The following is a 26,556-nucleotide window of genomic DNA, read 5'->3' on the forward strand; positions in this document are numbered from 1 at the left end:
CTTTTTCTCTTTAGTAATGCATTGTGAAGCCCCACTATCAACAACCCACAATTCATTATTTCTGAATGTTGGTTCACCAGAAACAGCCAAACCAATGCTCTTCTTAGCCTTCCCACTGCTATTCACATTATGTTTTTTACCCTTTCTACAGAATTTGGCTATATGCCCTCTAGCCCCACAAGAATAACATTTCTTGACGTTGTAAGCAGTGGTAAATTGCTGCTTCTCTCGTGGCTGTGTCTCTCTCAGCTGGTCTATGTCACGCCTCCTTCTGGACTCTTCCAGCAGTCTCCCAGTAATGTTAGACAATGTCAGTTCCTCTCTGGTCAGGACTTCCAAAGAAGAAACATACCCATCATAACTCTCATCCAAAGATGACAGAATAATGTAGACCTGATGCAACTCTGAAAAAATCAGCTCCTTTTCATGAAGCTCTTGAAAAGTTGCCTTCATGTAATTTAAATGGGTCAGCATATCTCCATTCTTCTGCAGACGAGGCCTAAACAGCTTACGTGTAAGGTGTATATGTGCACCCACACTGTCTCGAACATAAAGCCTTCGCAAAACGCCCCAACACCTAGCAGCAGACTCCTCACCACGAATATGGACAAGCTGCTGGTCATTCAGTGTTAGTCCAATAATGCAAAGAGCTTTCTCATTGCTTCGTTTAAAGTTGTCTATCTTCTTTGCATCCTCTTCGTCATCTGGATCCCAAGCAGTAGTATCTGGTGGGTTATATACAACAGTCCATAGTCCTTCCTTGCGCAAAAGCAAGCAGCATTTCGTGGACCAGGAAACATAGTTTGTCCCATCCAACTGGGTTATCCAGGAGATTCCTGACAACTGTTCTTGTGCCATTTTACACCAAAAAGCTAACACAAACTCAGCTAGGAATACTGTGTGTACTAAATCTCAGTACAGGCAGGGCCCATAACCAGTGTTAAGGAATGTGTTGTGCAGAGGTCTCCTTGCTTCCTTGCTTCCTTGCTTCCTTCCTTCCTTCCTTCCTTCTCCCTCCGCTCCAACCTTTCCTTCCTCCTTTTCTCATTCCCATCACCCTCCTTCCTTCATCATTTCATTTTTCCTTCCTTCCTTCCTAGTGTTAAGGAATTTGTTGTGCAGAGGTCTCCTTGTGCTACCAATGAGTTGCACAGACAAGGAAGGGTACTGAGAGCAGCAAGAGTCACACAGTAAGAGTACACTGAGTTGTGAAAAGCAAAAAGTAGTTTACTTGAAGGTGGTGTAAGAACAAAAATGCACAATCAAAAATAAACGGTCCAGGTCATAAACAATAGCAACAGTCCAAAGAGTAATCCAAACTACAAAGTCTTCTTACCGGTCCAGAGGTCAATAAACAGTTCAGGTTTACAACAGTAGTAAACCAACAGCAGAGCAAAAACAGTAATAGTAGAGATCAGGGAATTCAGAGAGAGAGAAGCTTCGTTCCTAGCTTCCTCTTATGGCCATGAGAACACTTACACACCCATTGGTCAATTAACAACTTAAAGACATAGCATTATGGTTAATATATTTTCAACCCAACATTGTAGGCTAACACCATATGCCTAACATTCTCCCCTTTGGGTAGAATAATATATAACCCTTACAATCTTATGCACATTCTTTCACAATTAGCATTGTGTTTCACAGCACTTTGTACCTTCGTAAAATGGTCTGCAATATTTACATCAGATGAATAATACTCTAGCTGTATTAATTTATCCTTGACACATTGGTCTGACATTTAAATAACGAAGATCAGTATGTTTAGATCTTGTTCTTACTGCAGCACTGTTAGCCATCTTTATCGCAGCTTGATTGTCCTCATATACAATGAATGGATCATTTACATTTAAACCCATATCTAACAATAATTGTCTGTACACTAGCAGTTCTGTATATAACACTGATAGACATGAAAATTCAGCCTCCATTGTAGATAAGCTTATGTGTTTTTGTCTAATGGACTTCCATCCAATCAAAGAATCACCCAACATTATAGCCAACCCTGAGGTAGATTTACGAGTGCTTGTATCAGAGGCAAAACTCGCATCTGCATATGCAGTAAGGATTAACTGACGATTTGGCTCTAAATATAACGAGTAGTGAATAGTCTGTTTCAAATACCTTAATACTCGTTTAGCTGATTGCCAGTGTCTAACAGTTGGATTATTGTTGTACCTAGCCAATTGGTTTACACAGTAAGAAATATCAGGTCTAGTCCAATTACTCAGATACATAAGACTTCCTATCAAAGATTGGTACATAGTCTTATCAAATACAGGACTCTCAACATTAGTGTCCTTAAAATCCATAGCCATCGGAGTTTTTGCTGGTTTACACATTTCCATGTTGTATCTCTTTAATAACTGAGATATTTTACTGGCTTGCGACACCTTAAAACCCCTATTCGTTTTCACAATATCTAACCCCAAATAGTGGCTTATTTCCCCAAGATTTTTAATTGTGAATTTATTTTGCAATCTTGAAATGATAGTTTGTGCTTCTAACTCAGTTTTTGTTATTATTGCAATATCATCTGTGAATAATAAAATAAAAGATAATGCTCCGTTGTGTTCTCTTCTAAACAAACAAGGATCAGCATTACTGGCTACAAAACCTATTGCACTTAACTCATTTAACTATACATTTGTTCCACTCATAGCCTGATTGTTTCAATCCATAGAGGCTTTTCTTTAATTCCCAACAATCATGGTCTCTATCACTGGTCAATCCTGGTGGTATTCTTAAATAAACAGTATGTTGCAATGGAGCATGTAAATATGCAGTTTCAACATCTACATGGTTAACCATATATTGGTTTTTAGCTGCCCATACTAAAGCTGCTCTTAAAGTAGTTGCCCTCAGACTGGGTGCAAACACTTCATCATAATCCTCAGTAGTTTGGGCAAAACCTTGTGCAACCAAACGTGCCTTATGGGTTACAGTCCCATCTACACCCTTCTTTATTTTATATATCCATTTGCAACCTATAGCTTGCTCACCAGGTGGCAGTTTTGCTTTCTCATAGACCTTAAGATCCTGCAAAGACTTCAACTCCCTGTTCATTGCAGCTTTCCATGATGCCTGTTCCTTTTCAGGATACATCCTGATCTCATCATAGTTAGAAGGTATTGAACTAACTTGACATATTATACTAGCTTCATAGCGATCAGGTGGACGTCTGATGCGCGTTGAACGCCAAGGAATTACAGGGCTTTGAATTTCTGTCTCCTTTCCTTCTTCTGATTCATCTATTATCTCCCCTATCTCCTCTTCATCTTTTATATTTATAGGAGATGTATTATCATTACTAGTTACGTTATCAGAGGAGTCCTCAAACACTAGAGGATCAGTATTAACAGTTACTTGCTCTAACCTATCCCAACCAACGTGCTCAAGGAATTTGGCACTAGTACTGTTATATACATTAGTTGTGCCTCGTTCCCAGAAACGATAGGATCTGTGGTTAGCTTCGTAACCTATGAAGTATAATTGCCTAGCCCTATGTTGGCCTTTACTCCTGAGTTGTGCAGGAATGTGGACCCAAGCTGGAGTGCCAAACGTGTGCAGGTAATCAAGGTTTGGTCTTCTACCATGCCATATAGTATATGGTATTTTACTAGTAGAAGTATTAACAACTATATTCAGAACATGGTTTGCACATTTTGCTGCCTCCCCCCACAGTCTATCTGTTAAGCCTGAATCTCTTAACATGGTTCTCATCATGGCTTGTAACGTTTGCCCACGTCTCTCAACAAATGCATTATGTTGAGGCCTATAAGGGGCTGAACGTTTATGCTCAATGCCAGCTGATTCTAGCATATCAACAAAGCGCTTGTTTGTAAATTCAGTACCATTATCAGTAATTATGCACTGAACCTTTCTCTTTGTTTTTCTCTCCACAAACTTCAGCCAGTTTGCAAATTGTTGGAAAGTGTCTGCCTTTGACTTAAGCAGATAACAAAATCCATAAAGGGGGTAGTGGTCCAATATACTTAAAATATAACATGACCCTCCTAATCTTGGTTTCATGGGTCCAATTAAATCAGCAAACACAACTTCCAATGGTACAGTTGTTTTGAAGCTGTTTAACCTGTTTGCAGGAGTTGCTTGTCAAGGTAAAAATCACCTTTGTAGAGGGCGAAGGACCGTGCTTCAGAGAATGCATGATGTGCATGCAGGAAGGCAATAAAAACACGACGCATAATCTTACTAAATACCTTTTACTTACAAAAATATAAAAACTAAATATATAGTATACAGAGAGCTGGCTAGCTACATCCTAACGTAACAGACAGTAACAGCAAAGTGAATAAAACAATACAGAAAATAACTCTGGGAACTTTTTCTAGACATGCGCACTAAACAGACTGAAACCATAACATAGCTAGTCATATGGGATTCACTATGGTTACCAGATAAGTTATCACAACAGGTGCAGAGAGCAGGGGAAAATGTACAGTTAGAAATGAACTTTCTGACGAACAAAAAAAACGTGCAGTGACATTCCCCTTCTTTCGTCAGCAAAGTGAAGACTCAAATAAGGCACATCTTGTCACGCAGATACTCATGCTGGGCTGTAGGAAGTGGTTTGTTCAGCATGTCAGCAATTTGATCACGTGTAGGCACATACTGTAATGTCACAAAACCTTGTTTAACCAGTTGCCTTATGTTTTGATATCGGATGTCAATGTGTCTGGACCTTGAACCTGTAAAACGTGTTTCAGAAATATAAACCACAGATTCATTATCTTCCATCACTGTGATCGGTCGAATTGGATGTGTCCAGATATCTGTGACTAAAGCATCAAACCAGGTTAAGGAATTGCATGCATCAGACACACAAGCATACTCAGCTTCTGTAGAGGAACAAGAAACAAAATTCTGTTTACGCACATGCCAGTAAACAGGACATCCATTGAAGAACATCATGTAACCTGATGTACTTTTCCGTGACTTCTTATCACTCACCCAATCTGAATCTGCAAAACAACATAACTCTGCATAGTCAGTATGTGTTGGTTCCAACAACAACTTCATGTCTTTGGTGTGTTTTAGATACCTCAATAACTTTTTAACACATGTCCAATGAAACTGTTTTGCCTTGCCTACGTGTCGTGATAAAAGATTAACACTAAGTGCAATGTCGGGTCTAGTCCAACTACTAATATACAGCAGCGACCCAATGACTGAGCGATATAGTGTTTGATCTTCGAACTCAGGACTTGGTTCATGTGCCAAAATGTGAAAGTCAGTTTGCATGGGTATACTCACAGGCTTAGCGTCCTCCATGTTACAGTGATGTAACAGTTGTTCAATCTTCTCTTCTTGTGTGAGACTAAACCCCTTCTGAGTTTTGGCAATTTGAACACCTAAATAAGTGTTAATACACCCTAAAGACTTCAAAGTAAAAAACTTTTGTAAAGCTTTAGCAAAAACCTCACTCATGTGCTTATTTGGACCAATATAAACAATATCATCGACATAAACAAGAATTATCTCATACCTATTACCGGATCTTTTAGTAAACACGCATTCATCTGTTTCGGACTTAATAAAGCCGCAATTCTTTTTGATCTGCAATTCTTTTTGCTGGGTATAATTACAGAAGCTACTGTTGTGGACACTAAGTTGATGTTGAATTTAATTACAGCAGCAAGACTTTTAATAGGTCAGTATTGGAAGAAGGAGGAATTGCCGACTATAGAGGAATGGACTTTAAAGGTTTCTGACCTGGCAGAAATGGCAAAGATTTCGGCTTATTTGAAAGATCATTCGCAAGAACGCTACATTATGGAGTGGAAAAAATGGATTGAATATATCCAGAAGAAATATGGGACTAAAAAGTTTCATTTAGCATTTGAATAAGTCTTCCTTTCTTTTTTCTTTTTTCTTTCTTTTTATATGTAATATTAATATTGCTTGTAGTTATCTTATATGAGCTAGAGAGCGATAGATTTAAGAGTTTATTGTTGTTAGCATATGGATGTTTATGATTGTTCTTTGTTTTTATACCTTGTACTTAGCTCTGGGAAGTCGGGGGGGGAGTGGGGGGGAGGGGTAGGGAGGGATAGGTAGGGGAGGGGGAGGGGGGATTGTTAAAGATAAAATGTATTTTAAAACTTTTCAATTAAAAAAAAAGAATTATCTCATACCTATTACCGGATCTTTTAGTAAACACGCATTCATCTGTTTCGGACTTAATAAAGCCCATTGAATTTAGTTTGTCAGAAAGACATAAGTACCACATTAAACCAGACTGTTTCAGACCATAAAAACTTTTGTGTAGAAACCAGGTATCCCCTTATTGCTCTCAGAAACCTGGAGGACCTTTGACATAAATTTCTTCATCAAGATCAGCGTGTAGATAAGCCGTTTCAACGTCGAACTGGAAAACTTCTAGACCAAGGATAGTTGCAGTGGCTAAAGCAATTTTCACACTTTCAGTCCGCACTGTGGGTGAGTATGTATTTGTATAGTCCTCAGGATAACGTTGAGCGAAACCCTGGGCTACGAGTCTGGCCTTGTACAACGACTCACCATTCGGCTTCTTTTTGATCCTGTAGACCCATCGAGTACCAATAACTTTCTTGTTTGCTGGAGGGCTTGCAGGCGTAAACACTTGGAATTTCTTTAGACTGTCCATTTCAGCCTGCATTGCCTCAAACCATTTATCTTGTTCTGATTCAGGAAGATGTTTGATCTGTGTGAACTTCTCAGGTGGAAGTTTAACATTACAAATCAAAGGTACAGGTGTTTTTGTTACTTGCCACGAATAACGTTTTGGAGGGATTCCCTTTGTGGTCCTCTTGGAACGTCTCGGGCCAACCGTCCATTCTTCTTCTTCCGTGTTGTCCTCGTCTTCATCATCGTCGCCAGCAGCAACATCAGCGGCTTGCGAAGACGGAACAGTAGGTTGAGAAGAACTCATGGAAGGAACATTATCCTGTGAATCTTGATCATCAGGTTGTGTGGCATCAGCAACATCATCTCTAGGAAAATAAACTCCAGGATCGTTAGAATGAATCCTGGACCAGTCAGCATCTTCCTCAAAAGTAGCAGATTGTGAAACCACAATAACATGATGAGAGTCAATGTATTTGCTCCATTTTGAATTATCATCAATGCCCATAAATCTCATCCTTTTTGCTGCAGGACCCCCTTTCTTTCTTTGGGCTAAAGGAATATTCACCATAGCATATGAACCAAAAATATGGAGATGTGAGAGATCAGGCTTGTGTCCATACAACATGAAATAAGGGGTCTGATTTATCACACTACTCCAAGTACGGTTGATGATATGGTTAGCATATTTGATAGCTTCACCCCAGTATGGAAGACCTAGGTTAGCATCTTCAAGGAGGCAACGCATCATGGTTTGCAGAACTCCATTTCTGCGTTCTGCCACTCCATTTTCAGCTGGAGTATAAGGAGCAGATGTCTGATGTACTATCCCATTCTCACGCATCCAGTCCTGGAAACGCTGAGACATGAATTCAGCACCGCGATCACTCTGGATTCTGGCAATGTTGACCTCGAATTGGGTATAGACAAGACTAGCAAAGTCTTTAAAGATCTGAAAGGTCTCAGATTTTTCTTTCATAGGATATACATATCCATATCTAGAATAATTATCAACGATTGTCAAGAAATATCTTTTACCACCAAGTGTTGGTGCAAAAGGACCAACTATGTCAGTGTGTACCAAATCAAAAATGCGTGTTGACAGGCGTGTAGCGCGTTTTGGAATTGCTGCTGCTTTGGATTTGGCTTTCTTGCAGACAGCACAGTCCAAGAACACCTTACACCCCTTTGGATCCATACCTCTTGCGAACTCTGGCATCTTCTTCAGAACACGGAAACTGGCATGACCCAATCTTCTGTGCCACTTATGGATACACCTGGAATGCAAAGGTTTACCTGTTAGTGAATTCTCAACATTAGCATTTTTATTAGGAACCCCAGGCTTGCTGTGAGCAACCTGTGTCTTTTTTGTATTTTTATCATTATTAGGAACCTTTGGAGTAGCAACAGGATCTCTCTCTGGGCCTGTGCTTTTTGGAACGTGTATACTTGCCTGCTCTTGCTGCTTAGACTTTGGTTTTAAGTAATACACACCACCAATCAACATGGTTTCAGCAACAATATCTCCGTCTTTGACTATATAACTTGCTTTTTCAAGATGGTGGACCTGAAAATGAGAAAACCTAGACAAATGACTCTGACTAAGCAAATTACTACTGGCAGACGGAACGTAGTAAACATTTGGAATGAGAGCACCGAGCTCTTCAATATAAACAGTTCCTTTTCCCATGACCTGAACAGGATGATTGGAAAAAGAGTAAAGTTCACGAAGTTCAGGTTCAGGCTCGTGCATCTCTGTGTAAAGCTCCTTTCTGTAGGTACCATGTAATGCTGCTCCACTGTCCAAAGTCCAAAGAAGTCGTCTGTCGTACTCTGGTTGAGGCTGTGGATCGTTGGTCACAACCAATGTGACAAGTGGAGCTTGTGGATCACGCCTGGAACCACGACCACGACCTTGTCGTCCGCCTCTACCTCTGCCTCCTCTGGAATCTGTTCCTCTGGGCTGGTATGTGACAGGCGCTGGAACTCGTTGGGGACAATCCCGGGTGGCATGTCCCACACGATTGCAGATGTAGCATCTTGGCATCCTTGGAACGTAGGTCCTTCCACGGAAGGCACGCCTTGCTGAAGCTCTTGATGCAGGTGGTTCCCTTAAATGTGGCGCAGCTTGCATAAGTGCCTCTTCTTCGGCTAAAATCCTGCATACATGATCCACTGTGCGTTGAGCAATAGGCACTTGATTAATCTTGGAAATAGCATCTTTCCACTCATGATTCAAAGAATTGATGATAATGCTGATCATTTGAAAATCATCAATAGGATAGCCTTTTTCACCCAGTTCTTTTCTAATACCTTTCATTTTAGTCAAATGTGCTCCAATATGTTCACCAGGTTTTAATCTGGAACCATGGAACTCAGACAAAAGTAAACATGTAGACTCAATTGATGTAGGCCGATAACATGTCTCTAACTGAGTCCAAATTTGTTGGGCAGTTGCATCTTGTGAAAACGTGAGCTGCAATTCAGTGTCCATTGACATCAATAATGTTGTGCATGCTCTATTATCCAAGTCCCATATGTCAGGAGTCCATGGCTGGGCAGGAGGATTAAACACCATCATGTGAGTACCTTCTCTGCGTAGCAAAAGTCCAACCTCACTGACCCATGCCCTGTAATTCTGTCCTGACTTCTTTAATTTTGAATCACCAGCCAATGGTACAATGGAAGGTGTTTGATGAGGAATATACAATTGAGGTACTAGCTGTGCAGGTTGTGCAATCCATCCATAACCTGCAGGGGGCACCAGTGGCGTCTGTGCCTGGACATGCAGCAGTTGCATTGAAGCTGCCGGTAGTCTTGGTGCTGGCTGTGACTGTCTTTGAGCTGCTATTCCACCCTGGCCAGCAGGAGGCGCTGGCGCTGGTGCTGGTGTAGTAGCATAACCTGCAGATGACACTGGTCTTTGCATATAAGAACCCGGTGGCAATTGCATGTGGGTTAAATATGGCTGTGTTCTGCCAGGTAGAGGGGCTTGCATAGAAGCAATATTAACAGGAGAAGCAATAGTAACAGGAATCCTAGCACCATCAAGGACTGGAGCCTCAGATAACGGCAGAAAACTTGTATCTCTGAGCAAAGACTCCTCCATAGACAATTGCGAGAGTGAGAGCTCCAATTTATGTCTTAATGCAGCTTCACCAGTAGATGGTGCTATAACATTTGCTTCAGGCATCACTGTGGCTCTGTATGTCCTTTGGGACAGCCCATAATCATGTGACATAGGAGCCTCCGGTTCCCATTCGTCTTGCATGACACTCAATGATGGGCGTGACTTTGGCTTTGGGGAAGAAGGAGGCAATATGGCTTCTCCTTGTGGGTGTGGCAATATGGCCGGTTCATGCTCATAATTCCTCTCATATTGCTGAACCATTGACACATATTCCTTTGCCTGCTGCAAACGCCTTTCAAAAACCCCAATTTGTTCACAGTAGCCTTGCATAGCCCTATCTCGAATAGTTTGCTTCAGGCTTGAAGGAGCAGAAGGAATTTTCTTCGGCTGAACTTTAGGTTTCACTCCAAGCCTTTGAAAAGCATCTTGAGCCCCTGGAGTGTGAACATTTCCAAAAGCAGCTGCCAGGGAGCTTGGAAAAGTAGAAAAAGGAGTGACTGACCTTGCATCGTCGACAGGAGCAGGTGCGTCTTCTCCAAGGCGTGTGGCCGAAGCTATCGGAGTTCTTAAAGCTGAAGGGAGCTGCCCCACAGACAAGCTCCTGGCCTCCCGTTTCAGCCGTGGCTTCCTTCCTGACATGTTTCAGCAGTTAATCACCGCTGCCTCGCTAGCACTAACTAACTGATAACAGCCGCAGAAACATGCATCTCTAAAAACATAAATCAAACCATCCTCGATACCAAAATGTCAAGGTAAAAATCACCTTTGTAGAGGGCGAAGGACCGTGCTTCAGAGAATGCATGATGTGCATGCAGGAAGGCAATAAAAACACGACGCATAATCTTACTAAATACCTTTTACTTACAAAAATATAAAAACTAAATATATAGTATACAGAGAGCTGGCTAGCTACATCCTAACGTAACAGACAGTAACAGCAAAGTGAATAAAACAATACAGAAAATAACTCTGGGAACTTTTTCTAGACATGCGCACTAAACAGACTGAAACCATAACATAGCTAGTCATATGGGATTCACTATGGTTACCAGATAAGTTATCACAACAGGTGCAGAGAGCAGGGGAAAATGTACAGTTAGAAATGAACTTTCTGACGAACAAAAAAAACGTGCAGTGACATTGCTTTACTCTTTTCCTGATTACAGGCATTGCAATTCAAATACTTACTACATGGCTTCAGTTTAATTCCTTCTACTAACTCAACTGTTTTACGTAGTGAGTTAAAGTTTACATGCCCTAACCGCCTATGCAATAAATGTATACATTCATCATGTGGCTTCTTGTTCTCACATATTGAGTTAGCTTTAACTGTACTAACCTGGTTACTTGTGAGAAAGAATAAGCCATTTTTCAAATTAGCAGTTACACAGGTTCCATTCCTCTCAATAGTGCATTGCTCCCCTCTGAATGTTACCACAAACCCAACCTTAACCAATTCCCTTACAGATAACAGGTTGAATCTTAGCTTAGGTATATATAACATAGGTAACTGTTCATCAATGCATGGACAATAGGAATTACCTTCACCAGAAGCCTTCATCTTCCAACCGTTGGCTAGTGAAACATATTGGTTGCTGTTTTTCATATTAACAAACCTCTTTTTCTCTTTAGTAATGCATTGTGAAGCCCCACTATCAACAACCCACAATTCATTATTTCTGAATGTTGGTTCACCAGAAACAGCCAAACCAATGCTCTTCTTAGCCTTCCCACTGCTATTCACATTATGTTTTTTACCCTTTCTACAGAATTTGGCTATATGCCCTCTAGCCCCACAAGAATAACATTTCTTGACGTTGTAAGCAGTGGTAAATTGCTGCTTCTCTCGTGGCTGTGTCTCTCTCAGCTGGTCTATGTCACGCCTCCTTCTGGACTCTTCCAGCAGTCTCCCAGTAATGTTAGACAATGTCAGTTCCTCTCTGGTCAGGACTTCCAAAGAAGAAACATACCCATCATAACTCTCATCCAAAGATGACAGAATAATGTAGACCTGATGCAACTCTGAAAAAATCAGCTCCTTTTCATGAAGCTCTTGAAAAGTTGCCTTCATGTAATTTAAATGGGTCAGCATATCTCCATTCTTCTGCAGACGAGGCCTAAACAGCTTACGTGTAAGGTGTATATGTGCACCCACACTGTCTCGAACATAAAGCCTTCGCAAAACGCCCCAACACCTAGCAGCAGACTCCTCACCACGAATATGGACAAGCTGCTGGTCATTCAGTGTTAGTCCAATAATGCAAAGAGCTTTCTCATTGCTTCGTTTAAAGTTGTCTATCTTCTTTGCATCCTCTTCGTCATCTGGATCCCAAGCAGTAGTATCTGGTGGGTTATATACAACAGTCCATAGTCCTTCCTTGCGCAAAAGCAAGCAGCATTTCGTGGACCAGGAAACATAGTTTGTCCCATCCAACTGGGTTATCCAGGAGATTCCTGACAACTGTTCTTGTGCCATTTTACACCAAAAAGCTAACACAAACTCAGCTAGGAATACTGTGTGTACTAAATCTCAGTACAGGCAGGGCCCATAACCAGTGTTAAGGAATGTGTTGTGCAGAGGTCTCCTTGCTTCCTTGCTTCCTTGCTTCCTTCCTTCCTTCCTTCCTTCTCCCTCCGCTCCAACCTTTCCTTCCTCCTTTTCTCATTCCCATCACCCTCCTTCCTTCATCATTTCATTTTTCCTTCCTTCCTTCCTAGTGTTAAGGAATTTGTTGTGCAGAGGTCTCCTTGTGCTACCAATGAGTTGCACAGACAAGGAAGGGTACTGAGAGCAGCAAGAGTCACACAGTAAGAGTACACTGAGTTGTGAAAAGCAAAAAGTAGTTTACTTGAAGGTGGTGTAAGAACAAAAATGCACAATCAAAAATAAACCGTCCAGGTCATAAACAATAGCAACAGTCCAAAGAGTAATCCAAACTACAAAGTCTTCTTACCGGTCCAGAGGTCAATACACAGTTCAGGTTTACAACAGTAGTAAACCAACAGCAGAGCAAAAACAGTAATAGTAGAGATCAGGGAATTCAGAGAGAGAGAAGCTTCGTTCCTAGCTTCCTCTTATGGCCATGAGAACACTTACACACCCATTGGTCAATTAACAACTTAAAGACATAGCATTATGGTTAATATATTTTCAACCCAACATTGTAGGCTAACACCATATGCCTAACACTTCTCCCTCTCCTCCTTCCTTGTCTGCCTCCCTTTCTCATTCCGCTCCCCTTCCTTCCTTCCTTTCCTCCTTCCTTCGTTCTCCCTAACCTCCTTCCTTGACTGCCTCCCTTTCTAATTCCCCTACTTCCTTCCTTTCTTCCTTCCTTCTTTCCTTCCTTCCTACCCCCTCCGCTCCATGCTTGCCTTCCTTCTTTTCTCATTCCCATTACCTTCCGTCCTTCCTTCCTTCTTTCCTTCCTTCCTTCCTTCCTTCCTTCCTTCCTTCCTTCCTTTCTACCTTCCCCCTCCCCTCCATCCTTTTCTTCCTCCCTTTCTCATTCCCCTTTCCTTCCTTCCTTCCTTCCTTCCTTCCTTCCTTCCTCCCTCCCTTCCTTCCTCCTTTCCTTTCTTCGCCTTTCACTCCTTCCTTGATTGTCTCCCTTTCTGAATCCCATCTCCTTCCTTAGTTCCTTCCCTCTCCCCTCCTTCCTTTCCTGGCTCCTTTTCTCATTCCCATCTCCTTCCTTCCTTCCTTCCTTCCTTCCTTCCTTCCTTCCTTCCTTCCTTCCTTCCTTTCCCCTCCCCTCCCCTCCTTCCTTGCCTGCCACCCATTCTCATTCCCCTCCCCTTCCTTCCTTCCTTCCTTCCTACCTTCCTTCCTTCCTTCACCCTATTCTCCCTCCTTGACCGCCTCCCTTTCTCATTCCCATCTCCTTCCTTCCTTCCTTCCTTCCTTCCTTTCCCCTCCCCTCCTTCCTTGCCTGCCTCCCATTCTCATTCCCCTCCCCTTGCTTCCTTGCTTCCTTCCTTGCTTCCTTAATTCCTTCCTTCCTTCCCCCTCCGCTCCAACCTTGCCTTCTTCCTTTTCTCATTCCCATCACCTTCCTTCCTTCCTCCCTTCCTTTCATTTTTCCTTCCTTCCTTCCTTCTCCCTCTCCTCCTTCCTTGTCTGCCTCCCTTTTTCATTCCCCTCACCTTCCTTCCTTCCTTCCTTCCCTCCTTCCTTCTTTCTCCCTAACCTCTTTCCTTGACTGCCTCCCTTTTTCATTCCCCGCACCTTCCTTCCTTCCTTCCTTCCCTCCTTCCTTCGTTCTCCCTAACCTCCTTCCTTGACTGCCTCCCTTTATAATTCCCCTCCTTCCTTCCTTCCTTCCTTCCTTCCTTCCTTCCTTCCTTCCTTCCTTCCTTCCTTCCTTCACCCTATTCTCCCTCCTTGACCGCCTCCCTTTCTCATTCCCATCTCCTTCCTTCCTTCCTTCCTTCCTTCCTTTCCCCTCCCCTCCTTCCTTGCCTGCCTCCCATTCTCATTCCCCTCCCCTTGCTTCCTTGCTTCCTTCCTTGCTTCCTTAATTCCTTCCTTCCTTCCCCCTCCGCTCCATGCTTGCCTTCCTCCTTTTCTCATTCTCATTACCTTCCCTCCTTCCTTCCTTCCTTCATTCCTTCCTTTTTTCGTTCCTTTCCTCCTTCCCCCTCCCCTCCATCCTTGTATGCCTCCCTATCTCATTCCCCTCTCCTTCCTTCCTTCCTTCCTTCCTCCCTCCCTCCCTCCCTTCCTCCTTTCTTTCCTTCGCCGTTCACTCCTTCCTTCACTGTCTCCATTTCTGATTCCCATCTCCTTCCTTAGTTCCTTCCCTCTCCCCTCCTTCCTTTCCTGCCTCCTTTTCTCATTCCCATCTCCTTCCTTCCTTCCTTCCTTCCTTCCTTCCTTCCTTCCTTCCTCCCTTCCTTCCTTCCTTCCCCCTCCCCTCCTTCCTTGCCTGCCTCCCATTCTCATTCCCCTCCCCTTGCTTCCTTGCTTCCTTGCATCCTTGGTTCCTTCCTTCCTTCCTTCCTTCCTTCCTTCCTTCCTTCCTTCCTTCCTTTCTACCTTCCCCCTCCCCTCCATCCTTTTCTTCCTCCCTTTCTCATTCCCCTTTCCTTCCTTCCTTCCTTCCTCCCTCCCTCCCTCCCTTCCTTCCTCCTTTCCTTTCTTCCCCCTTCACTCCTTCCTTGATTGTCTCCCTTTCTGAATCCCATCTCCTTCCTTAGTTCCTTCCCTCTCCCCTCCTTCCTTTCCTGGCTCCTTTTCTCATTCCCATCTCCTTCCTTCCTTCCTTCCTTCCTTCCTTCCTTCCTTCCTTCCTTCCTTTCATTTTTCCTTCCTTCCTTCCTTCTCCCTCTCCTCCTTCCTTGTCTGCCTCCCTTTTTCATTCCCCTCACCTTCCTTCCTTCCTTCCTTCCCTCCTTCCTTCTTTCTCCCTAACCTCCTTCCTTGACTGCCTCCCTTTTTCATTCCCCTCACCTTCCTTCCTTCCTTCCTTCCCTCCTTTCTTCGTTCTCCCTAACCTCCTTCCTTGACTGCCTCCCTTTATAATTCCCCTCCTTCCTTCCTTCCTTCCTTCCTTCCTTCCTTCCTTCCTTTCCCCTCCCCTCCTTCCTTGCCTGCCTCCCATTCTCATTCCCCTCCCCTTGCTTCCTTGCTTCCTTCCTTGCTTCCTTAATTCCTTCCTTCCTTCCTTCCTTCTGCCTCCGCTCCATGCTGGCCTTACTCCTTTTCTCATTCTCATTACCTTCCATCCTTCCTTCCTTCCTTCCTCCTTTTTTCGTTCCTTTCTTCCTTCCCCCTCCCCTCCATCCTTGTATGCCTCCCTTTCTCATTCCCCTCTCTCCTCCTTCCTTTCCTGCCTCCTTTTCTCATTCCCATCTCCTTCCTTCCTTCCTTCCTTCCTTCCTTCCTTCCTTCCTTCCTCCCTTCCTTCCTTCCTTCCTTCCCCCTCCCCTCCTTCCTTGCCTGCCTCCCATTCTCATTCCCCTCCCCTTGCTTCCTTGCTTCCTTGCATCCTTGGTTCCTTCCTTCCTTCCTTCCTTCCTTCCTTCCTTCCTTCCTCCTCCCTCCGTTCCAACCTTGCTTTCCTCCTTTTCTCATTCCCATCACCCTCCTTCCTTCCTTCATTTCATTTTTCCTTCCTTCCTTCCTTCACCCTAACCTCATTCCTTGACTTCCTTCCTTCCTTCCTTCCTTCCTTCCTTCCTTCCTTCCTTCCTTCCCCCTCTGCTCCATGCTTGCCTTCTTTCTTTTCTCATTCCCATTACTTTCCGTCCGTCCTTCCTTCCTTCCTTCCTTCCTTCCTTCCTTCCTTCCTCCCTCCCTTCCTTCTTTCCTTCCTTCGCCCTTCACTCCTTCCTTGACTGTGTCCCTTTCTGATTCCCATCTCCTTCCTTAGTTCCTTCCCTCACCCCTCCTTCCTTTCCTGGCTCCTTTTCTCATTCCCATCTCCTTCCTTCCTTCCTCCCTTCCTTCCTTCCCCCTCCACTCCTTCCTTCACTGTCTTCCTTTCTGATTCTGATCTCCTTCCTTCCTTCCCTCTCCCCTCCTTCCTTTCCTGCCTACTTTTCTCATTCCCATCACCTTCCTTCCATTCTTCTTTCCTTCCTTCCTTCCTTCCATTTTTCCTTCCTTCCTTCCCTCTCACTCTCCTCCTTCCTTGTCTGCCTCCCTTTCTCATTCCCATGTCCTCCTTCCTTCCTTCCTTCCTTCCTTCCTCCCTTCCTTCCTTCCTTCCTTTCCCCTATTCTCCTTTCTTGACCGGGTCCCTTTCTCATTTCCCTCTCCTTCCTTCCTTCCTTCCTTCCTTCCTTCCTTCCTTCCTTCCTTCCCTGTATTCTCCTTCCTTCACCGCCTCCCTTTCTCATTCCCATCTCCTTCCTTCCTTCCTTCCTTTCCCCTCCCCTGCTTCCTTGCCTTCCTCCCATTCTCATTCCCCTCCACTTCCTTCCTTCTTTCCATCCTTCCTTCCCCCTCCGCTCCATCCTTGCCTTCCTCCCATTCTCATTCCCCTCCCCTTCCTTCTTTCCTTCCTTCCTTCCTTCCTTCCTTCCTTCCTTCCTTCCTTCCTTCCTTCCTTGCCTGCCTCCCATTCTCATTCCACTCCCCTTGCTTCCTTGCTTCCTTCCTTGCTTCCTTAATTCCTTCCTTCCTTCCTTCCCCCTCCGCTCCAACCTTGCCTTCCTCCTTTTCTCATTCCCATCACCTTCCTTCCTTCCTTCCTTTCATTTTTCCTTCCGTCCTTCCTTCTCCCTCTCCTCCTTCCTTGTGTCCCTCCCTTTCTCATTCCCCTCACCTTCCTTCCTTCCTTCCTTCCCTCCTTCCTTCGTTCTCCCTAACCTCCTTCCTTGACTGCCTCCCTTTCTAATTCCCCTCCTTCCTTCCTTTCTTCCTTCCTTCCTTCCTTCCTTGCTTCCCCCTCCGCTCCATGCTTGCCTTCCTCCTTTTCTCATTCTAATTACCTTCTGTCCTTCCTTCCTTCCTTCCTTCCTTCCTCCCTCCTTTCCTTCCACTCTTCCTTCTTTCCCCCTAAACTCCTTCCTTGAATGTCTCCCTTTCTGGTTCCCATCTCCTTCCTTCCTTTCTTCCCTCTCCCCTCCTTCCTTTCCTGCCTCCTTTTCTCATTCCCCTCTACTTCCTTCCTTCCTTCGTTCCTTCCTTCCTTCCCCTTCCGCTCCAACCTTGCCTTCCTCCTTTTCTCATTCCCATCACCTTCCTTCCATCCTTCTTTCCTTCCTTCCTTCCTTCCATTTTTCCTTCCTTCCTTCCCTCTCCCTCTCCTCCTTCCTTGTCTGCCTCCCTTTCTCATTCCCATGTCCTCCTTCCTTCCTTCCTTCCTTCCTTCCTTCCTTCCTTCCTTCCTTCCTTCCCTGTATTCTCCTTCCTTCACCGCCTCCCTTTCTCATTCCCATCTCCTTCCTTCCTTTCTTCCTTTCCCCTCCCCTGCTTCCTTGCCTTCCTCCCATTCTCATTCCCCTCCCCTTCCTTCCTTCTTTCCATCCTTCCTTCACCCTCCGCTCCATCCTTGCCTTCCTCCTTTTCTCATTCGCATCGTCCTTCCTTCCTTCCTTTTTTCCTTCCTTCCTTCCTTCCCCCTATGCTCCATCCTTGTCTGCCTCCCTTTCTCATTCCCCTCTCCTTCTTTCCTTCCTTCCTTCCTTCCTTCATTCCTCCTCACTTCTTTCCATGCCTGCTTCCCTTTCTCATTCCCCTCTCCTTCCTTCCATCCTTCCTTCGGACTCCCTTCCTTCCTTGACTGCCACCCTTTCACTTTCATATCCCCTTCCTTCCTTCCTTCTTTCCTTCCTTCCTTCCTTCCTTCCTTCCTTCCTTCCTTCCTTCCTTCCCTCTCCCCTCCTTCCTTGCCTGCCTCCATTTCTCATTCCCCTCTCCTTCCTTCCTTCCTTCCCCCTCCGCTCCAACCTTGCCTTCCTCCTTTTCTCATTCCCATCACCTTCCTTCCATCCTTCTTTCCTTCCTTCCTTCCTTCCTTCCATTTTTCCTTCCTTCCTTCCCTCTCCCTCTCCTCCTTCCTTGACCGCCTCCCTTTCTCATTCCCATCTCCTTCCTTCCTTCCTTCCTTCCTTCCTTCCTTCCTTCCCCCTATGCTCCATCCTTGTCTGCCTCCCTTTCTCATTCCCCTCTCCTTCTTTCCTTCCTTCCTTCCTTCCTTCATTCCTCCTCACTTCTTTCCATGCCTGCTTCCCTTTCTCATTCCCCTCTCCTTCCTTCCATCCTTCCTTCAGACTCCCTTCCTTCCTTGACTGCCTCCCTTTCACTTTCATATCCCCTTCCTTCCTTCCTTCCTTCCTTCCTTCCTTCCTTCCTTCGTTCCTTCCTTCGTTCCTTCCTTCCTTCGTTCCTTCCTTCCCTCCTTCCCTCTCCCCTCCTTCCTTGCCTGCCTCCATTTCTCATTCCCCTCTCCTTCCTTCCTTCCTTCCTTCCCCCTCCGCTCCAACCTTGCCTTCCTCCTTTTCTCATTCCCATCACCTTCCTTCCATTCTTCTTTCCTTCCTTCCTTCCTTCCATTTTTCCTTCCTTCCTTCCCTCTCCCTCTCCTCCTTCCTTGTCTGCCTCCCTTTCTCATTCCCATGTCCTCCTTCCTTCCTTCCTTCCTTCCTTCCTCCCTTCCTTCCTTCCTTCCTTTCCCCTATTCTCCTTTCTTGACCGGGTCCCTTTCTCATTTCCCTCTCCTTCCTTCCTTCCTTCCTTCCTTCCTTCCTTCCTTCCTTCCTTCCTTCCTTACCTGTATTCTCCTTCCTTCACCGCCTCCCTTTCTCATTCCCATCTCCTTCCTTCCTTCCTTCCTTTCCCCTCCCCTGCTTCCTTGCCTTCCTCCCATTCTCATTCCCCTCCACTTCCTTCCTTCTTTCCATCCTTCCTTCCCCCTCCGCTCCATCCTTGCCTTCCTCCCATTCTCATTCCCCTCCCCTTCCTTCTTTCCTTCCTTCCTTCCTTCCTTCCTTCCTTTCCCCTCCCCTCCTTCCTTGCCTGCCTCCCATTCTCATTCCACTCCCCTTGCTTCCTTGCTTCCTTCCTTGCTTCCTTAATTCCTTCCTTTCTTCCTTCCCCCTCCGCTCCAACCTTGCCTTCCTCCTTTTCTCATTCCCATCACCTTCCTTCCTTCCTTCCTTTCATTTTTCCTTCCTTCCTTCCTTCTCCCTCTCCTCCTTCCTTGTGTCCCTCCCTTTCTCATTCCCCTCACCTTCCTTCCTTCCTTCCTTCCTTCCCTCCTTCCTTCGTTCTCCCTAACCTCCTTCCTTGACTGCCTCCCTTTCTAATTCCCCTCCTTCCTTCCTTTCTTCCTTCCTTCCTTCCTTCCTTGCTTCCCCCTCCGCTCCATGCTTGCCTTCCTCCTTTTCTCATTCTAATTACCTTCTGTCCTTCCTTCCTTCCTTCCTTCCTTCCTCCCTCCTTTCCTTCCACTCTTCCTTCTTTCCCCCTAAACTCCTTCCTTGAATGTCTCCCTTTCTGGTTCCCATCTCCTTCCTTCCTTCCTTCCTCCCCCTCTGCACCTTCCTTGCCTGCATCCCTTTCTCATTCCTCTCTCCTTCCCTCCTTCATTCCTTACTTCCTTGCTTCCTTGCTTCCTTCCTTCCTTTCCCCTCCTCTCCTTCCTTCCCTGCGTCTCTTTGACATTCCTACCTCCTTCCCTCCTTCATTCCTTACTTCCTTGCTTACTTTCTTTCTTTCTTCCATCCTTCCTTCCTTCCTTCCTTCCTTCCTTCCTTCCTTCCTTTCGTCCTTCCTTCCCCCTCTGCACCTTCCTTGCCTGCCTCCCTTTCTGATTCCCCTCTCCTTCCCTCCTTCCCTCCTTCCTTCCTTCCTTTCCTGCCTCCTTTTCTCATTCCCCTCTACTTCCTTCCTTCCTTCGTTCCTTCCTTCCTTCCCCTTCCGCTCCAACCTTGCCTTCCTCCTTTTCTCATTCCCATCACCTTCCTTCCATCCTTCTTTCCTTCCTTCCTTCCTTCCATTTTTCCTTCCTTCCTTCCCTCTCCCTCTCCTCCTTCCTTGTCTGCCTCCCTTTCTCATTCCCATGTCCTCCTTCCTTCCTTCCTTCCTTCCTTCCTTCCTTCCTTCCTTCCTTCCTTCCTTCCTTCCTTCCCTGTATTCTCCTTCCTTCACCGCCTCCCTTTCTCATTCCCATCTCCTTCCTTCCTTCCTTCCTTTCCCCTCCCCTGCTTCCTTGCCTTCCTCCCATTCTCATTCCCCTCCCCTTCCTTCCTTCTTTCCATCCTTCCTTCACCCTCCGCTCCATCCTTGCCTTCCTCCTTTTCTCATTCGCATCGTCCTTCCTTCCTTCCTTTTTTCCTTCCTTCCTTCCTTCCCCCTATGCTCCATCCTTGTCTGCCTCCCTTTCTCATTCCCCTCTCCTTCTTTCCTTCCTTCCTTCCTTCCTTCATTCCTCCTCACTTCTTTCCATGCCTGCTTCCCTTTCTCATTCCCCTCTCCTTCCTTCCATCCTTCCTTCGGACTCCCTTCCTTCCTTGACTGCCTCCCTTTCACTTTCATATCCCCTTCCTTCCTTCCTTCTTTCCTTCCTTCCTTCCTTCCTTCCTTCCTTCCTTCCTTCCTTCCTTCCCTCTCCCCTCCTTCCTTGCCTGCCTCCATTTCTCATTCCCCTCTCCTTCCTTCCTTCCTTCCCCCTCCGCTCCAACCTTGCCTTCCTCCTTTTCTCATTCCCATCACCTTCCTTCCATCCTTCTTTCCTTCCTTCCTTCCTTCCTTCCATTTTTCCTTCCTTCCTTCCCTCTCCCTCTCCTCCTTCCTTGACCGCCTCCCTTTCTCATTCCCATCTCCTTCCTTCCTTCCTTCCTTCCTTCCTTCCTTCCTTCCTTCCTTCCTTCCTTCCTTCCTTCCCCCTATGCTCCATCCTTGTCTGCCTCCCTTTCTCATTCCCCTCTCCTTCTTTCCTTCCTTCCTTCCTTCCTTCATTCCTCCTCACTTCTTTCCATGCCTGCTTCCCTTTCTCATTCCCCTCTCCTTCCTTCCATCCTTCCTTCGGACTCCCTTCCTTCCTTGACTGCCTCCCTTTCACTTTCATATCCCCTTCCTTCCTTCCTTCCTTCCTTCCTTCCTTCCTTCGTTCCTTCCTTCGTTCCTTCCTTCCTTCGTTCCTTCCTTCCCTCCTTCCCTCTCCCCTCCTTCCTTGCCTGCCTCCATTTCTCATTCCCCTCTCCTTCCTTCCTTCCTTCCTTCCCCCTCCGCTCCAACCTTGCCTTCCTCCTTTTCTCATTCCCATCACCTTCCTTCCATCCTTCTTTCCTTCCTTCCTTCCTTCCATTTTTCCTTCCTTCCTTCCCTCTCCCTCTCCTCCTTCCTTGACCGCCTCCCTTTCTCATTCCCATCTCCTTCCTTCCTTCCTTCCTTCCTTCCTTCCTTCCTTCCTTCCTTCCTTCCTTACTTCCTTCCTCCTCACTTCTTTCCATGCCTGCTTCCCTTTCTCATTCCCCTCTCCTTCCTTCCATCCTTCCTTCGGACTCCCTTCCTTCCTTGACTGCCTCCCTTTCACTTTCATATCTCCTTCCTTCCTTCCTTCCTTCCTTCCTTCCTTCCTTCCTTCCTTCCTTCCTTCCTTCCTCCATCCTTGTCTGCCTCCCTTTCTCTTTTTTTTATTGAAAAGTTTTAAAATACATTTTATCTTTAACAATCCCCCCTCCCCCTCCCTACCTATCCCTCCCTACCCCTCCCTACCCTTTCCCCCCTCCCCCCCCCGACTTCCCAGAGCTAAGTACAGGGTATAAAAACAAAGAACAATCATAAGCATCCATATGCTACCAACAATAAATTCTTAAATCTATCACTCTCTAGCTCAAATAAGATAACTACAAGCAATACTAATATTTCATATAGAAAAGGGGAAAAAAGGAAATAGAAAGGAAGACTTATTCAAATGCTAAATGAAACTTTTTAGTCCCATATTTGTTCTGGATATATTCAATCCATTTCTTCCACTCCATAATATAACGTTCTTGCGAATGATCTTTCAGATAAGCCGAGATCTTTGCCATCTCTGCCAGGTCAGAAACCTTTAAAGTCCATTCTTCTATTGTCTGCCTCCCTTTCTCATTCCCCTCTCTTTCTTTCTTTCTTTCTTTCCTTCCTTCCTTCCTTCCTTCCTTCCGTCCTTCCTTTCTTCCTTCCTTCCTCCTCACTTCTTTCCATGCCTGCTTCCCGTTCTCATTCCCCTCTCCTTCCTTCCATCTTTCCTTCGTACTGCCTTCCTTCCTTGACTGCCTCCCTTTCACTTTCAAATCTCCTTCCTTCCTTCCTTCCTTCCTTCCTTCCTTCCTTCCTTCCTTCCTTCCTTCCTTCCTTCCTTCCCTAATTCCCTCTCCCCTCCTTCCTTGCCTGCCTCCTTTTAACATTCCCCTCCCCTTGTGAGATGATCTCATGAGGTCGATGGATCGTTAAGGTGCTTCCAAGTAAAAGGCATCACGCAGAGATGCAATCATATAAGCTTTATTCATTGATAGATTAAAGAGAAAGAAATACTTGGCATGAAGGCATTCATGCCTGCATGTGAGAGAGAACAAAAGAAAGAAAGAAAGCTAGCATAGCATAACTGGAACAGAACAAGAACTAAGCTGAAGAGAATCTTAAGACAAAGAGCAGCCCCTCGTTCAGAGGTATTTATGGGGGGTCTTGGTCCCTCCCTGACCATAAAACTCTCTCGCCAATGGGGCTGTCGGGGTCTGAGACCCTTGGCTCATCAGTGGAAGCAAAGAAGCCTCTTTGCTCCCATCTGATGACCTTTTTGGGGAACTGCCATGGCTGGCACAAAACATCTAACAATTCCCCTTCTTGCCAGCCAATGACAGCGACCAGTGAATGTGTGTTAGGGGCGAGCAGGTGTCATAGACATGCATAAAAACATTCAGAAGGCCAAACACAAACGCTTACACAGAAGGTTGTGCCGGTCAATGGGAACAGGTTTTGTGAACAGATCAGCTATCTGGTCAGCTGTGTGACAGTGCTCAACATGTATAAAACCCTCTTTGGTAAGGTGCCTGACATTTTTATAGCGTATGTCTATGTGGCGAGACCTAGATCCTACTGCATAAGCGCCCGAGATTGCAATTGTGGCTGTGTTGTCCTCTCGAATTTGGATGGGCAGAGGAGGAGATGCCCAGATGTTTGTTATCAGCTCATTGAACCAAGTCAAATCATTGGCCGTGTCTGACAGGCTGGCAAATTCAGCCTCGGCCGTGGAGCAAGAAATAAATTTTTGCTGCCTAACATGCCAATGTACTGGGCAGCCATTTAGCAATATGAGGAAACCGGAAGTGCTCCGTCTAGTTTTGGTGTTACCAGCCCAGTCTGCGTCTGAGTAAGCGGAGAGCTGGGCCGTCTTCCCCTTCTCTGGTTCTAGCATAAGGAGAGCATCAGCTGTGCTCTTAAGGTATCTAAGTACCCTTTTAACAGCAGTCCAGTGGAATTCCTTTGGGTGTTCCACGTGCCTGGACAATAGATTCACAGCTAAAGCTATATCAGGTCTGCTCCAATTGCTGATGTATAGCAAGGAGCCAATCACAGATCTGTAAAGCGTGTTATCTGTGAACTCAGGACCGTCCTTATGAGTGTAGTTGTAAAAGTCGCTTTGCATTGGGCTATGCATAGGATTAGATTCTGTCATTTTGCATTTGGCCAATAATTCCTCTATCATTTCTTTTTGAGATAGAGCGAACCCCGCCTTAGTGGCCAAAATATGCACACCCAAGTACTTGTCAACCCGCCCCAAAGACTTTAGAGTAAACTTTTCTTCCAGGGCCTTGGCAAATTCATCACACCCTTCCTTGTCAGGCCCTACATATAGTAGGTCGTCCACATAAACTAACACCCGTTCTGTGGTACCCTTGGAGTTGCGTGTGAAGACACATTCATCTGCATGGGATGCAGTGAAACCAACTCGTTCTAAACTCTTTCTAAGACAGTCATACCATAATTTCCCTGACTGCTTGAGACAATATAACCCTTTGTGGAGCAACCATGTATTTCCCCCTTCTTGCTGGTAGCCAGGAGGAGCCCTCACGTAGATCTGTCGGTCCAAGTTGGTGTGGAGGTAAGCCGTCTGGATGTCGAATTGGAAGACTTCTTCTCCCAAAGCGGCTGCAGTCACGAGGGCGGCCTTGACGCTCTCTGCCCGGACGGTTGGAGATTAGGTCTCCGAGTAGTCCTCCATATAGCGCTGAGCGAAGCCCTGAGCTACCAAACGGGCCTTATACAGGTAGAGGCCATTGGCAAGTGGTTTGGCTTTGTAAACCCACCTTGTGCCAATGACCTTCCTCTCCTTTGGTGGTTGCTGGGGGGTGAAGACTTTGAGTTTCTTTAAGCTCTGCATCTCCTTCTTCATCGCGAGCTGCCATTTCTCCTGCTCTTCGATGGGCAGCTCCTGGATGTCAGAGAAGGATTTTGGGGTGACCACAACGCTGTTGACAGACGCGATGTGGCCAATGTCAATTCTCTTTGGCGGGATTCCTTTGTTGGACCGCTTTGACCTCCTTACCTTCTGCCACTCACCGCCCTTTTCTTCCGTGGGTCTCTGAGGCATTGCTGAGGGTGAAGACGGCGTGTCTTCCTCCATGGGACTGGACGCATCTTCGTCTTGTTCCTAACTTTCGTCGGTGGCAGGGTATGTGGTCGTCTCAGGTGATGTCGTGGTCGGTGTGTCCTTGCTGGGTCGGTTGGCATATGGGCTCAGATCATTCGAGTGGATCTGGGTCCAATTGGAGTCCTCTTCGAAAGAGGCAGATTGGGAAGTCACAGGCCTGCCCCCTTCTCCCAGGAAACGATAGGCCTTGGAGCCAGGAGCATAGCCCAAGAACCTGAGTTTCTGGGAGACAGATCTCCCCTTCTTCCGCAGCTGCTTGGGGACGTGCACCCATGCGTAGGAACCAAACACACGCAAATGTCCCAGATTTGGTTTCCTACCGTGAACCAGGAAATATGGGGTCTGGTTCACAACACTGCTCCAGGTGCGGTTTAAGGTGTAATTGGCGTAGTGGACTGCCTCCCCCCAGTATGATTTTGCGACTCCAGCGTCTGCAATCAGACTACGCATCATGGTTTGCAGGATTCCATTTCTTTTCTCAGCTACACCATTTTGCGAGGGGGTGAATGGTGCAGTAAGAAAATGGCGGATGCCCTTACGCCTTACCCAGTCCTGGAACTTTCGGGACATGAATTCAGCCCCGCGATCGCTCTGCAATTGTGCGATCTTGGTCTTATACTGGGTCTCTATAAAGTTGTACAGTGACTTTATGGCGTCAAAGGCTTCGGATTTTTGTGTGAGGGTATACACGTGGCCGTATCGTGAAAAATCATCAACGGCAGTGAGAAAATATTTTTTCTTTCCTAGGGATGGTGTGAAAGGCCCAACCAGATCAACATGTACTAGTTGGTACAGGTATTGAGCCTTACGCAATGACACCTTTGGGGTAGGGGCAGCCTTCCTCTTTGTCTTCTTACAAATGGCACAGTCCAGAAACACGTCACAATCCTTGAGCTGGACTCCCTCAGCAAATTCTCCCATCTTTTTAACTACAGGGAAGCTCGCATGACCTAATCTTCTGTGTAATAGATGTGCACACTTATCGTGGAGCGGCTTCCCCACTGACACCCTCTTGGCTCTAGTTGCTTTGAGTGGTGCTGTAGGTGCCTGCTGAGATTCAGGTTCCTTGCCCACACTGCCTTTGGAAAGCCTTCGGGCAGGCTGTGGGGGCTTGGGTGCAACTGCTTCAGCCTTGCGCTCTTTAAACACCCTTGGGGCTTGCTGTGAGGCCCCTTCTGAGGTGGGTGGGCTCTCAGGGGAGAAATATGGTAGACCATTTATGATGGTGATATTTCCAATGACCCTCTGGTTCCGGGTGACATGACCTCCCCCCTTTCGAAATAAAACTTCCACCTTGTCATCGTCACATAATTTGATAATGCTTAATAGGTTGTTGGCAATGGAGGGGGCATGTAAAACACCTTCTACTTTCCCAAGTCCAGGTACAGAAACAATCCCCTCCCCAACAATTAAAGCTTTATCACCATTTGCCACTTTGACAGATCAGTTAATTTTCTTTAACCTTTTAAAACCTTGACTCATATTAGTAATGTGAGAAGAAGCTCCAGAGTCCAGTAACCATAAGTCAGTGGAGCTATCAGCCTTTGTTGTGGGGGTGAGGGAACAAGTATGCAGAAAATTTCCCTTGGTATTTCCTTTGCCCCTGCCACGCCCCCTTTCTTGCCCTTTGCCCCTTACTTGATTGGGACCACGTTTGGGTGCTTGTTGTTGATGGGGGCAGTCTTTCTTGAGGTGCTCCTCAGAGCCACAGAT

General features: G+C 45.8%; 1 long non-coding RNA gene across 1 annotated transcript in view; it reads right to left on the reverse strand.

Annotated features, from left to right (window-relative positions):
- Positions 1 to 10,598: 10,598 nt before the first annotated feature.
- The window catches only part of LOC310648283, a 182,348-nt gene continuing 166,390 nt past the window's right edge, over positions 10,599 to 26,556 (reverse strand). Inside the window, exon 2 of the long non-coding RNA XR_014494051.1 lies at positions 10,599 to 10,666. This is a non-coding gene — a long non-coding RNA (uncharacterized lncRNA). The remainder of the gene's footprint in view (positions 10,667 to 26,556) is intronic.

The sequence above is a fragment of the Vipera ursinii genome, assembly GCF_947247035.1.
Source record: "Vipera ursinii genome assembly, chromosome: W".
Taxonomy (NCBI): domain Eukaryota; kingdom Metazoa; phylum Chordata; class Lepidosauria; order Squamata; family Viperidae; genus Vipera; species Vipera ursinii.